Source organism: Trichosurus vulpecula, chromosome 9 (genome assembly GCF_011100635.1).
Source record: "Trichosurus vulpecula isolate mTriVul1 chromosome 9, mTriVul1.pri, whole genome shotgun sequence".
NCBI classification, from domain to species: Eukaryota; Metazoa; Chordata; class Mammalia; order Diprotodontia; family Phalangeridae; genus Trichosurus; species Trichosurus vulpecula.
Genome location: NC_050581.1, coordinates 197,253,918 through 197,268,655, shown reverse-complemented (window position 1 = coordinate 197,268,655; position 14,738 = coordinate 197,253,918).

The window sequence follows — 14,738 nt, the reverse complement described above, 5'->3', positions numbered from 1 at the left end:
TTTTTATCTCCGTATTCTCAGAAGCTAGCACACTGCCTGACACATAGCTAGCTGGTGGTTGTTGTCCTTCATTCTCAAAGAGGACCAAAATGACATCATTGTGTTGGAGTCAAGATAGACTGTGTCCTACTATGGCCGATGAATATGAGCTCAGAGGGCTCTACCACAGATGAGTCACAAATATTCTACATGAACGTTTGGAATGGAGATGTTTCCAAATTTGTGCATCTCATGTTTCTTTTGAGCTACTGCAATTCTGCTTCCCTCACAGAGCACAGCACCTTCTTTGATGCAGGCGCACCATGCTAGGCAGTCATTTTCCAGTGTCTCCCATGTCATGCAATCGATTCCAAAGTTTTTCCAAGAGACCTGGAGAGTGTCCTTGCACTGCATCTTCTGACCTCCATGTGAGTGCTTGCCTTGTAAAAGTTCTCCATAAAATAGTCTTTGAGGCATATATTTGGCATTCAGACCATGTGGCCAGCCCATCAGAGTTGCACTCTCTGAAGCAGAGTTTGAATGCTTGGCAGCTTAGCTTGAGAAAGGACCCCTGTGTCCAGTACCTTATCTTGCCAGGTGATCTTCAGAATCTCCCTAAGACAATTCAAATGGAAGTGATTCAGTTTCCTGACATGGCGCTGGTAGACTGTCCAGGTTTCACAGGCATACAACAATGCAGTCAGCCCAACAGCCCTGTAGACCTTCAGTTTGGTAGTCAGTTTAATACCTCTTCTCTCCCATTTTTTCCTTCAGAGCTTCCCACACACTGAGCTAGCTCTATCAATGTGTGTGTCAGCCTCATCATCTATGTGAACGTCCTTGGAAAGTACACTACCAAGGTAAGTGAACTCATCCACAGCACTCAAAATGTCTCCATTTGCTGTAACCAATGGTTCCATATATGGGTGGTGTGGTGCTGACTGGTAGAGAACCTGTGTTTTCTTGCTGTTAATTATTAGGCCAAAATTAGCACAAGTAGCAGAAAATTGACTCGTATTTTGTTGTGTCTCAGCCTCAGAGGCTACACTGAGTGAACAATCATCTGTGAACAAAAAATCATACACCAGCTCCCCCTCCACTTGACTCTTGGCTTAAAGCCTTTTCAAGTTAATTTACCATCGGCGTGGTAGTTGACCTTGATGCCATTTTCATCTTTATTGAAGGTATCTGACAACATTACTGAAGACATCATGCTAAAAAGCATAAGAGCAAGCAAACCGTCTTGCTTCACTCCATTGATGACTGGGAAAGCATGAGATCATCTATTATCCAGAACCCAGGCACGCATGCCATCACGAAACAGACATACAATACTAGTGAACTTCTCTGGGCAACTAAATTTTGCCATAATTGTCCACAAGGCCTCATGACTTGGTCAGATTGACAAATGTTGTGGACAGACCTCCGTTCTCTTCCTGGCATTTTTCCTGGAGTTATCAGGCAGCAAACACCATATCAACTTTTCCTTGGCCCTTTCTGAGGCCACACTGGCTCTGAGGTAGATGACCATCTTCCACATGAAGGATTAGCCTGTTAAAGAGGACTTTAGCAAGAATCTTGCTGGCAATGAATAAGAGAAAGCCCCACCTGTGATTGTCATAGGACAATCTATTTCCTTTACATTTACAGAGTTGGACAGTGGAGGCATCTTTGAACTCCTGACGGACAACATCCTCTTGCCATATAACCCAAAAAATTTCAATTAGCTTTTGTATGAGCTGTGTACTCCCTGCCTTGTAAATCTTAGCTGGAAAATAATCAGCACCAGGTGCTTTGCCATGCAAGAGAAGCCTCATGGCATTCAAAACTTCTTTAGTTGGAAGTTGAGTTAGAGAGGGATTGACTTTAACTCTAGATAAATGGTCAATGGCTTCAGCATTGATTGATGATAGTCTGTTGATAAAACTCTAGAAGCATTCAGCCCATCTCTCCAGGATCATGTCTTTATCACTAATCAATGTGTTCCATCAGAACTGAGTAGTTGAGGTGTACCATAAGTCTTTGGTCCATAAATAGCCTTCAGGGCATCATAAAAGTGCTTTGGATTACTACTATCAGCATAAAACTGAATTTCATCTGCCTTTATACTGAGCCAAGAATCCTGCACCTCTCTAAGCTTCACTTGCACTTTACTTTTGATGGAGTTAAACACCAGCTTCTTAGAGATGAATGAACTATCCTGCTGGTAAACTTCATGGAGTTCTCATTTTTTCATTTAGCACCTTCTGAATTTCCCCATCATTTTTGTTAAACCAATACTGGTGTTTGTGAGTGTCCTGGCCCTGATGAGTAAATGTGGTGCTGCACACCAAAACTTGGAAAGCTGCCCACTCCTTTTCTGCTCCACTGTTGCCAACTGTGTGTTGGCTGATCTTTCCCTCTGAATTAACAATGAATTGTTCCCACTTGGAGAAGCCCTCTAATCTGTTAACATGAAGTCATCTTGCCTTGGGGCCACCACTTTTGTTGAATGGGAATATCTATCTTAGAGAGGATAAGTCTTTGATTAGTCCAGCACTCTGCACCACACATCAGCTTTGTCACTCTCACATCCCATCTGTCTTTTCTCCTCAAACTGCCATTAGCCCATAATTCGGGGTGATTTTAATGCAGGAGTAGGCATAGACTACTAGAAATGACAGGGAGTCCTTGGGAGGAATGACGTGAGAAACAACAACAGCAATGGTCATTTAGTACTGAAGCCTTGCGGATCTCATCACCTCACCACCAATACTGTCCTCCATTTACCTAAATGCAATCAAACTTAGTATATGCACCCTCAGAGCAAACATTGACAGTTAATAGATTCTGTCATTTTAATGTGAAGAGAGAATAACACTGAACACCCCCTTTCAGCAAGTTACTCAAGGAAATCCTCCAGAATAAGATCAAAGGACACAAGACTTGAGCTAATATACGCTAGGACTGCTCTCTGATGGATTATGGCTTTCCATTGCTCTGCCATAAAACACCACTGCTAAGGAGAGGGAGAGAAATCCTCTCCTACACAGCTCCCTGCATCTCCCATACTCTGAAAAATGTACCAGGGAAAAGACAAAGAGGGATTCTCTCTCAACTATGAGTCTTCCTTCAGAGCTGACTCTCTTCTCAAACCCCAGAGATCACTCCTCTCCAACCCTATCCTTGCTTTTTAAGGTCACCTTTAAGGACACCTTTTAAGGTTTTAAGGTGTGGCTGAGCTTATAACCATCACGTTGGTGGAAGAATTTCTTCACACTTCCTAGAGAAATAAGGAAATGAAAACAATTCACACATACTTGATACTAGTCAATCAAAGTCTGAAAGGGGCACACCTTTTACAATCTGTGACTGGGTCACTGAATGGGTGAGCCCCTCAAGATTCAAAGCACTTTATAAACATTTAATGAACCATTCCAAAGATTGTACCCTCAATAATCTGTAAATAGGACATTCAAGATGATGATTCAATGTCTGAAACAAACTTTCAAATGGGTTTTGCCCCCACACCCCTACACTAGGAACTGGGTTGATGCTATGGGTGTGTGTGTTGGAGTGTCTAAATACATAAAGAAAAAGGGGAGGAATGGGAAGATGCAAATTTAAAAAAAAAAAAACCAAAGTGGTAATTGAACTACTCTGGAAACTGGGCTTAGAAACTTGGACAAATGCCTGATTTGTTTGTTAAGAACTAGGTGTGTTTGTAAATTGTGCCTAGGGTTATTTGTGGATGTCAGTGGGAGTGATTGTGTATATGCAAGACTGGGGTTGGACTAACCAAAAGGAAATAAGGTAGATCTTACATTCTACCAACAAAACAAAAAGTCATAGCTTAGTATAACAGAGGAAAAATGAAATTTAACAATGGTGACTTTTAGTATTAATGAACTGAATTCACCTATAAAAAGAAAATAGGCTATAGAATAAGTAAAATGGCAATGACCCAAAATTTGTTCCCTAAAAAGACCATACTTAAAACAGAAAGATACTTACAGGTTTTCAATGATATGGGAGGAGAGGGGAGAGGAACTTATCTATCACTCTGCTGCAACCAGCTCAAATGTCTGCCTGGTCCTGGCTTAGGAGTTTCACCTACTCACTCAAGGACAGTTGTTATCTATTGTTTCTGCTGCTGCCACCACCACAGCAAAATACTGTGGTTCTTTAGTAATAAGACCATCCGAGCCAACTCTTCTGGTCAACATACTTCTCTACCCAGTTGCATTCAAATTTGGAGGCAAGGAAAGCTGCAAGCCTCTAATAGGGAAAAAGGCCTCAGGCTTTCATCTCCACACCTGGACCACCATGAAGAGACCTGTGAGCACATGATGCGACTGTTGTTTTTATTGCTGTTATGTCTATTCTTTCTTGCATTTAGGCGAAGTAATATTGGGGACAGCTACAACCTCTTAAATTTCAAAAGGTCCAAGGTTTGGGAAACAGTCTATGCGGGTTTTATGGACAGCCCAGATGGGAAGGACCAAAGTCCTGAGAGACATTTTTGATCCAACCTCAATCAAGGGTAGCCTGGAGAGAGTAACAGGGATCCCTCAACTATGGTTATTTGGGGACAAATGCTATGTAGAAACTTCTTTATGCTTGAGCCCACTCTCCCCAGGGACCAAGATAATATAGGGAAGATTGTACTCCATCGTGTTGAGAGGAAATGTTTGTTCTTCTCTTCTTGATCTACTTTCACAGTAAATATCCCTTTGTAAAAGCTAATTGATGTTAATTGGTTAAATGAAACTAGGGTGCTAATCATGAATGGATAAGATACTGTGGGTAAGAGTGGGTCCTTGAGCCAGTAGAAAAAAAATACCCTTAAACTCTCAGGTGTACCCCATAGAACCCTAAAAGGGGAGACTGAGTTAAACTCTGGGATCACGACCTATTTGTGGGGGGTGTGTGTGTGTGTGTGTGTGTGTGTGTGTGTGTGTGTATGTGTGCGTCAGAGAGAGAGAGAGAGAGAGAGAGCACAAATGCTCAGTTCCTTGTTAAAATTAAAATATGGACAGTATGTTTATAAAAATTGATCATATCCTAGGTCCTAAAGAACTTAAAAGTTAATCAGGAAGAATTTAAGTATTCACTATGTGTCAGGTACTTAGAGTACAAAGAAAAACAAAAAAGCACTGCCCTTGAGGAGAGAAGAAAACATATAAATAACTATATAAATACTATATTTGTAAGATCTCATACATGGGCTCCCTCTTCTCTTTGACATATGAAAATTACTGCACATCACCTCTCCTCTCTACCTTCTCCATCCTCCTTGTCAATACTGATTTCTCTCCTCAGGAGCCTGTTCTCATTCCCTCCGTCTCCTCTGAAGGCTTGCCTCAGTAATCACTATTTTCTCCTTCATCTTCAATCTCTGACTTTCCTTGCTCTTTCCATATTGTTTTCGTATTAGTTCAAATCTTCTCTACTGGAAAATAAAGCTGTGATTTGATTCCCCCATTCTTTCATTCCCCCATTCTCTATACTTTTTCTCCCTTTCCCAGACAAATTCCTAGAAATAATCTCTGTAAGAACAGCACAAGAGGGTTAAATTTCAGAATAATTTAAGGTAATTGGAAAAGCTAAGGCTGATGAAAGCATTAGTGGGAAGCTATAGCGGGCAGTAGATAGTGCCATAGTGCATAGAGTGCCAGGCTTGGAGTCAGGAAGATTCATCTTCCTGAATTAAAATCTGGCCTCTGACACTTAGTAGTTGTGGGACCCTGCAAATCATTTAACACCATTTACCTCAATTTCTTCATCTGTAAAATGAGCTAGAGAAGAAAACGGTAAACCACTCCAGTATCTTTCCCTAGAAAACCCCATAATGGGGTCATGGGCAGTGGGACATGACTGAAATAACTGAACAAAATATCCATCATCCCTTCTCCCCTGTCCTTCTCCTCTATCCTCTCCCATGCTTGCTACCCTTATTTAATTTTCTGGTATTTTTGAAAATTGGTTTCTTAAAACTTTATGGAATTTATAAAGGTCAACAAACGTGAACATTCCTATATACAAAGAACATGAATATAAGATTGTACATGAAAATGAACACTACGCATAACTTGGATTTTTTAAAGTATTCATTAAATGTAACATGATAGTACCCACATGGCTTCCTTCTGTGAACCTTCCCTTACAACACAATTTAGTGTGTGTGCTCTTCCAGGGCCAGGCTGCTGTAACACATCTTCAGAGCAATTAGATACCTTGAGAGGTTGGAGATGGGGCAGGGGGGGAGGGGATGAGGAGAGTTCTCTTCTCTATTGTCATCAGCTTGAATATTCAGCAGTCTCATAGTTGGTCCCACCAAATTCATGTCCAAAGGCAGAATCTCTGCCAGATGAGTCCTCAGATAAGCTCCTATCAGGTGGGCATGCTGAAGGAAAGCCTATAGATTGCTCCTTGCTCCCTGGGGCATTAATGCTGGCACTGGCTGAGAAACCTGGGCTCAATACAGATTCCCAGATTCATGTGGCTTGCTCTCTTCAAAACTCCCAAGGTCAGAGACTCCACTCCCTTCACCAGAAACCAGGAGCAAAGATGTCACTGAGGCACCCAAGAGGAAAACAAGGCAAAGCCAGCAGTTGGTGACAGACCTTTTTGAATGTCTCCACAGCTAATCAAAAAAGCCCCTTTGTCAACATATGAATAGCCAAGTGAAACCTGGTCCAGAATGCGTACTCATGCTCCACTGTCTGTTTCTCAAAGGCATTTTTCCTTACATCATCCCAATTCTCCTGGAAGCAGCTCCTGGCATTCTCCACATGGAAACGCTGTGTGAAGAACTCTGGGCAGACACCACGCCCCCATTACTAATGGAAAAAAAAAGAAATCATTAAAAAAACAAACAGGAAAACAGTCAACACCTGACTACCTGTGCACGTAATATGCTATGGATGTTGTTTTGCACCTCATCAATGAGAGGAAGAAGGCCCATTTCCTCCATTCTTCTCCAGTACCAAGGTTAGTCATCAAAGTTACATAGCCCAGAACGTGTTAGTGAAGATGTAGGAAGTGGGACTGTTGACAGGAATCCACATGCTCCATCAAGATCAAGTCGTGTTGGACTAACCTCGTTGTCTTTTTTTCTAAGCTTACTAAATCCTCAGAGGAATGCTTTCCATGTAGGTTACCTAGGTATTATGAAAATCTTTTGATGTAGCAATAATATTATTATTGTATATTATTATTATATTTATATTATATATAACATATATAAATATTTATATAATCATTATTACTATATTATAGTAAGAACATATTATTGTATATTATTACATATAAATTACATTATACTGTGGTGTCTTAAGGTTTGCAAAGCACTTCAAAAATAGTATCTCATTTGATCCTTATAACAACCCTGAGAGATAGGTGCTATTATTATCCCATTTTTCAGATGAGGAAACTGAGGCCGACAGTGATTAAGTGACTTGCCTAGGGTTACTGTAGCAACAATCTGCTAGCAGCTACTGTGGCTGTGTAAAACCAACACCAACCAGCACACAGAAGGCTACCAACACGGGTTCTTTTGATCTGCTTTACTAAGGAAAGTAACTTTAAGAAGTTAACAATCTCACTTTAATTACATATACATATTAACTCACATAGTTCAGGAAGAAAAGCCAGCAACCTGAACTCCAGAGCAAATACAAATTACAAATGTACATTATAAATAGACCAAATACAAACCAACATCTGGGTTAGCAAAGCTGGGAGGCAGTTACAACAGTCACGAGCCACTCTTCCAGTGAGTGAGAGCCCCAAACAAAACATCTGGGTTTCTTCAAAGGTGGGGGCTCTTAACAATGGCTACCCAGAGTCTCCACATCAACATTCTTTCAGTGAGTGAGAGCCCCAAGGGAAAATGCCAACCTCTGAGTTTATATATTCTGTCCAGGGTCAATGGGTCAGAACAGGCCACTCAAACCCATACAAACCAGGCTTTTCCTTGAGGCAAGGAGGTCATCAAAGACTCCTGATCCAATCAAAGAAACAAAGGCCAGACTCTTCAAGGGCACTTGATTAAATAAGTGCTAAAAGAGAAAAGAGTCAAAGAAAGTCCCACTTTAATTACTAATAGAGTTACACAACTAGGAAGTGTCTGAGGCTGGATTTGAATTCAGGTCTTCCTGACATTAGGTCCAGTGCTCTATCTACTGTGCCATCTAGATGATCACAGGATCATTGATTTTAGGCTAAAAGATTATTGAGGCCACTACCTCATTTTTCAAATAAGGACACAGCTCCACAGAGATTAAATGACTTACTCAGGTAGCAAGGAACAGAGTTGTTACTTGAATCCAGATCCTCTGACCCCAAACTCAAAGCTATTTCCACTAGACTTGACTGACTTTCATGATATTATTTGCAGAAAATATGGAGAGATGTGGACTATGCAGTGGTTTTAAATATAAATAGAAATGAAGCCTTGCAGGCCTCATATGGATCTAGGAAATCACCAATTAATAATGCTGCATTGTATTTTATTTATTTTGTTTAACATTTCCTAATTAAATTTTAATGGGAAGGGGAGGGGTACTTTACAGGCTGTTTGTGGCCTGATGACAGAGAGAGATTCTTCAGGCCTGACAATAATATGTCAGATAGTTTGGGGATTGGTTGAATGGCAGAGCCCAAAAATCCATCATTAATGTTTCGATGTTGACCTGACAGAAGCCCTACACCACGGGCTTTTTTTTTTTTATCAGTGACTTGGATAAAGCAATTGATTGCCTTCTTATCAAATTTGCAGATGGCACAAAGCTGGGAGGGGAGGGAGGGAGAACTCACACAATAGAGGGCAGAGTTAGTATCCAAAAAGATCTTGACAGATACATTAGGCCAAATCAAATAAGATGAAATGTTATTGAGATGAGCCAAGACTTCTGCCTGATTTGGCCATAGGCTACCCAGCTTGCCTACACCAGCCTATAAAATCACTAAGAAAACCCATGAGAAAATACAATAAGAAAAATCTGCCATCCCAGAATAGCAAAAAAGGCCAACAAGAAATCCACAGACAATAGAAGGAGCCTTGCCACCAGTACAACTGTCAGAGATGGGATGCTGGTAGCCTGCAAAACTGTATCACAGGAAGCAAGAGCATAGGGCTTCCTTGAAAAAGGTCCAGGGTCATCGGAAAACTCCCTCATGGAGTCCTTGAAAGACACAAGGGGACATTGACTAGCAAGGTACTAACCAGTGCAGTGTAAACTAGTATTGAGCTCAGAACAGCCCAGGCTCTGAGTCTCCAAACCCTCTATCCTGAGATAGCATAGACCCAGAACTCTGAAGTTCAAAGATCCAACAATAATCTGACCCAGAAGGTCGGTACAAGAACCCAGGGGATTCAGGACAAGATGAAGCAGGGTTGAGCACTCCAACCAAAAGTGCAGCATGGGTCAGAGCCTAGTCCTGGCATAGAGTTCCAATGTGGGAACAAAAGTTAAGGTGAATGAATTAAACAGAAGGCCAACTAGTATCAAAAATTATTGCAAACTGAATGTTTTAACAGTTGTAAACACAGACTCAAAGGAATAATGGGCTCTCCACAAGGGACCATATAAATACCTAGAAGAAATGAAGCAAAATATTTTTTAAAAGGAGGAAAGAAATGCAAGGAGATTAAGTAGGTCAGAAGAAAAAGTAGTACATTTTGTCTATGTAATGGAATCCCCAAAAACTAGAATAAATTGAACAGAAACTTTAAAAATAAGACAGCAAGAAATATTAGAACAAAATCAAAGAAAGGATTGAAAAAAATGAAGAAAATGCAAAATATCTAAAGCAATTGACACAGAAAACAGGTCAAGAAAAAAAATCTAAAATTCATTATGTGAGAAACGTGGTTTTGGGGATCACTGGACTTCCTAGGCAAGGCCAAAGTCCTGAGGAAGAACCCTGTGATAATCCCTAGGGAAAGCTGTACAGACCACAGAACTCCCAGAGGAAGACCAAGTGGTAGCCATCCCTTAATCTGTGGGGATCACAGGGCCTCCTAGGGGTCAGACCCAAGCGATGGCCCCTTAGGATGGCGGTAAGATCACAAGGCTCCCAAGACAGGGCCGGAAGTCCTAAGTGATGTCCCCTTAAGAAGGCCATGCAGACCACAGGGTTCCCCAAGGGAATCCAGAGTGGTAGCCCTCTTAACACCCGCAGTGGGGATCACAGGACACCCCAAGACAAGATCCAGGAGTAAGCCTGGTGAGTTTCTGCTGCCTGTTGCTTCCCTTCACTTGACCTTAGGAAAATCCTTGTGATTTGCCCATTCACACCCAAAGAACTCAGGACCAGAGTGGGCAGAGGAAGGCATTTTATTACACTCCCTGGGAGAGTGGGTGTAGTGCTTGCAGGAACACTCACACTGATACAGCCACAGGAGCAGGGGTAACCATTCCCTCCACTCCTGCTAGAGTCATGGTTAGTTTACAATCTTTGTTTTTTACATAGTTTTCCTAGGTTATACAGTTTATATAAATAGGATAATAAGGATACAGAAGCAAAAGTGAAGTTAATTAGATTTTCCTTGTCTTAGTTTAGGATTAAACTATATTCTTTTACTTCCCCTACTTTCCCTCTTTAACATATGCAAATCAGTAGGCCTGGATTCTTGACCAAGACCAGACCCTAGATAAGCTTGAACAGGTTCAAGTGGGTTTGGCCTCTCTAATTCCCTAGACTGCCTTCTCAAAAAGTATGCACATGCGTACAAGCCTCTGACCTCTCACCTGACTGACCTTGACGCTTGGTCTCTGCTAAAGCTGGGGTGGGAGAGGGCAGGGAAGCACACCTTTAGTTCTGTGGAAACAAAACTCTTCCTCCCATTTCTTACAATTAGTCACCCTGAACAGTATTTTTTTAAGGCCTGAGTACTATATTTCAAGAAATCATAAACTCAATAAACTCAATGTATTAAGACCAAAGGGCAAAATAAAATAGAAAGAATCCAGAAGAAAACAGAAAGAATTCAAAAAAAAAAAAGAAAGAAAGAAATTAGGAAGGAAGGAAGGGAGAGAAGGAGGGAGGGAGAGAGAGAAGGAGGGAGAGAGAGAGAAAGAGAGAGAGAAAGAAAGGAAGAGAGAAAGAGAGAGAGGAGGGAGGAGGAAGGAAGGAAGGAAAGAAGGAAGGAAGGAAGGAAAGAAGGATGGAAGGAAGGAAGGTAGGTCCCAGCAATGTCATAGCCAAAATCTATAATTCTTTCATAATATATGTATATGTATATATTGAAGGCATCCTGAAAGAAAGCATCCAAATGCCAAGGTTCTAGTCAGGATCATACAAGACCTGACAGTTTCTACTAAACATGAGGAAATCTTGGGAAAGAATATTTCAGCAGACAAAAGACACAAGCTTGCAACCAACAATAACTTGCCCCAAATAAAATCCTAGAGGAGGGAAATGATTCTTCAGTGGAATAGGAGACTTTCAAGTATTTCTGATGAAAATGTCAGAGCTGAGTAGGAACTGTGAAATACCAACATGAGTCCAGAGAAAATGAGAAAGGTGAATTTATTGGAGCAATTGGAAAGAACTGAACAAGGATCTAATGTTAATATTCTAATAGTAGAGAATAAAAAAGTGTTCCTTCAGGACTTCAATTTCTTCAAAGTGTATTGAGGGAGTTAAATAAGAAAAAAGAGAGGACCTGTTCTGAGGGTCTGAAGGGGGTGGGGAGGGAAGAGAAGGGAGCATAACAGAAAGAAGGGGTGGAATATGCTATTTCTTATCATTGGGGCATATGAAAATATGCTAACATAGGGGAAGGAGGTAGGGATGGGCATCAGAAAAGCCTCACTCTTATGGATGAAGGACAGTTGAACACACTGAGTTCAGTGAAACAAGCGAGCAAGTGGGGATGGGGACAGGGATTAAGAGGAGAGATAATATGGAGAGGGAATAGTGACAAGCAGAGCTAACTTCTTGACCCTCGAGTGGAGATTAAAAGAAAGGAAGAAAAGAACACAAATCCAAGGGGGTGCTTTCCATTGCCTCGGGCAATTGTGGAATGGCTGAACAAAGTGTGGTAATGGAACATTATTGTGCCATAAGAAATAACAAGAGAGAACAAAGAATTCTGGGGTATATGAACTGACAAAGTGAAGGGAGTGGAAAATGGGAAGATAATTTATATAAGGACAATACCGTGGTAAAGAAAAACAACTTTGAAAGACTGAAGGACTCTGTTCAAAGTAATGACCAACAACATATCCAAAGAACCTGTGATGAAGTACGTTCCCATCTTCTGAACAGAAGGTATTGGATGTATGAAAGATGCAAAGATGACACTGTAAAGATGCCTTTTCTTTGGCTTATTTGTTTCAAAGGCTTTTTTCCTCTATTAATTGGGGAAGGGGGAGGGGTGATTAACAATAGTGATGCAAAAAAAAAAAGACCATTGAAACATTTTTAAATGCACAGAAGAGAATAGAAAGAAATTCAGAAGGAAGAACAGACAAGCAAGAGTTTTGAAATTAACATGTGGTATTTATTATGCACTTTTTTTTTACAGCAAGTCTTGTGAAATGGAGATCCATTGTTTCATGTAGAATCCTCTTTTGTCTTCTGTCATATATATGAAAATGCTTTTTTTGGTGTTTAATTTTAGGATTTAAAAATAAAATTGAAAAAGAATATAATTGGATAAATGTAAATTCTTAAACTCAAGTTCCAAAGATTGACTTCACAAGAACAAGACAGGGAGACAACCCCTTGAAAAAAATATGGAAATTGGACTAAATTGCAAGCAAGCTCATTATGAGTCAGTAGCATGAGGAGGGAGCCAAAGAATGTGATTTCTTCTTTTTTAAAAAAATTTCCATATTAGTCATGTTGTGAAGGAAGACACAGACTGAAAGAAAAGAAACACAAAAAATAAAGAAAGTGAAATCTAGTCTGCTTTGATCTGCATTCAGACTCCATCAGTTCTTTCTCTGGAGGAGGACAGCATTTTTCATCATGAGTCCTTTGGAATTGTCTTGGGTCATTGTATTGCTGAGCAGAGCTAAATCGTTCATGGTCAATCATTGTCCAGTATTGCTGTTACTGTGTACAATGTTCTCCTGGTTCTGCTCACTTCACTTTGCATCAGTTCATATAAGTCTTTCCAGGTTTTTTATGAAATCAGCCTCCTCATTATTTCTTAAAGCACAATAGTATTACCTCAGAATCATATGCCACAACTAGTTCAGCCATTCTCCAACTGATGGACATCCCCTCAATTTCCAATTCTTTGTCACCACAAAAAGAGCTGCTATAAATATTTTTGTATAAATAGGTCCTCCCCCAGCCCTTTTTAAAATCTCTTTGGGATACAGAATATGGTTTCTTTTTTTGAAAAGAAAGCTTCAGTGTCTTGGGACTGGACTAAGAAAGGCCTAGGTCTCAGGAACAAGCAGATGAGAGTCCCACTGTAGTGTCCCCTGGCCAGATCATATTTAGATCTTCAGGCTTGGTTCTGGGCACCATGTTTGGAAGGACACTAATCTGGAGAGTGACCAGAAGAGGGCGCTCAGGCTCATACCATATGAGGATGAAGGGCAGAAACAGAGTAAGTTTCTCCTGGAGAAGAGATGACTCAGGGGGTGATGTCATAACTCTATTTAAGTATTTGGAGAGCTGTCATGCTGAAGAGGAATTCCCCTTGTTCTGTTTGGCTCCAGACAGCACAATCAAGGGCAATGGTAGATATTGCAGAAAGGCAAACTGAGGCTCCATGTCAGGAAACAAGATGGTGGCAATTGGAGATTTCTCTCCAAGGCATTTGGCCTGTCTCAAAGGAACCTTACTGCAGGGCTTCCAACAAAGACTGGGTCGCCACTTGTTGGCCATATTTTAGGGGATATTCTTTACCAGGCATGGGTTGGACTCACTGACTTCTGAGATGAAGCTTCTTCCAATTACATTAGGTGATACTGTGTAAGGGCAGCCTCCATGGGGAAGGGGACTGGCCCCCTTATCAGGACTATTGGCAATGGGCATGGGGTGATCGCTTGTTGAGAATATTATAGGATATGAGATGGACCAGACAGCTGCTGAGGTCCTTCCAACTCTATGATTTTCCTTCCCCTCTAGCTCAAATGCTCAGTCTCCCTGACAGGAAACATCCTGCCTCAAGAGGTTGACAACGGGTCTTACTTTGCCCCTGTCCAGATCAGCTCATAGAGTGAAGAAGGTTAAGGGAGGTAGCTAGTGGGCACTGAACTTCAAGTCAGGAAAATCTGGGTTTAAATACCATTTCAGACACCTAGAAATTGGGCCACCTGGGAAAGTCCCTTGTACTCTCTGAGTCTCAGTTCCCTCATTTGTAAAACAATTGTATCTACCTCCCAGGATTGTTGTGAGAACCAAATAAGATGATGTATGGGAAATTCTTTGCAAGTTACTATATATGTGTATATGTGTGTGTATGTATGTATGTATGTATACATATGTATATATATGTATGTATACATATGTATATATATGTATGTATGTATATGTGTATATATAAATATATATAAATGCCCGCTATTATTATTAAGAGTATTGACTGGGTGGGGGCAACCTATATCAAATATCTCTGATAAAGGTTTGGTATCTAAGATATATTGACAACTAATAGAAATAGATAAGACTGGAGGCCTTTCCCCAAAAGACATATGGTCAAAGAATATGAACAAAGGAGGGAGATTTGCAAACTATTATGAAAAAATGCTCTAAAATTGCTAATAACATAATAAAATTGCTAATAAAATTGCTAATAATAAAGGCAA